At 46.0% G+C, this 302-nt stretch overlaps 1 long non-coding RNA gene across 1 annotated transcript; it reads right to left on the bottom strand.

Annotated features, from left to right (window-relative positions):
* Window positions 1–61: 61 nt before the first annotated feature.
* On the bottom strand, window positions 62–293 carry LOC107734658 (uncharacterized). The gene is made up of 2 exons (XR_001639124.1): window positions 201–293; window positions 62–119 (listed from the first exon to the last, which is right to left on the bottom strand). It is a non-coding gene; the product is annotated as an uncharacterized LOC107734658 (long non-coding RNA).
* Window positions 294–302: the final 9 nt, after the last annotated feature.

Consider the following 302-nt stretch of genomic DNA (forward strand, 5'->3'; position numbering starts at 1 on the left):
AAAGTCAAAACAGCTAGTTTGCGTATAAAACGAACCATTTCCTCAAAAGAATAGGGCAAAATACTCACGTATTTCCTGTGAGATGACTGTGAGCCACATGGCTCTCTTTGAACAGCATCCTGAGAAACAGAGAGAAAGCCGATCATGCAGCACATTTCAACATTATTTGACAATACAGGTGCTTTGGCGCTGAAACCCACCTGGCCTGCATCCATCCTTTAGGCCAGAGCGGTTTGACCTCCGTCTCCATGAAGACTTTCAGGTAATCTTCAGGTGAGAGTGAACTCTGACCCTCCAGCTCG

This window comes from Sinocyclocheilus rhinocerous, unplaced genomic scaffold (assembly GCF_001515625.1).
Source record: "Sinocyclocheilus rhinocerous isolate Xijiao unplaced genomic scaffold, SAMN03320098_v1.1 C34756077, whole genome shotgun sequence".
In the NCBI taxonomy this organism is placed as follows: Eukaryota; Metazoa; Chordata; class Actinopteri; order Cypriniformes; family Cyprinidae; genus Sinocyclocheilus; species Sinocyclocheilus rhinocerous.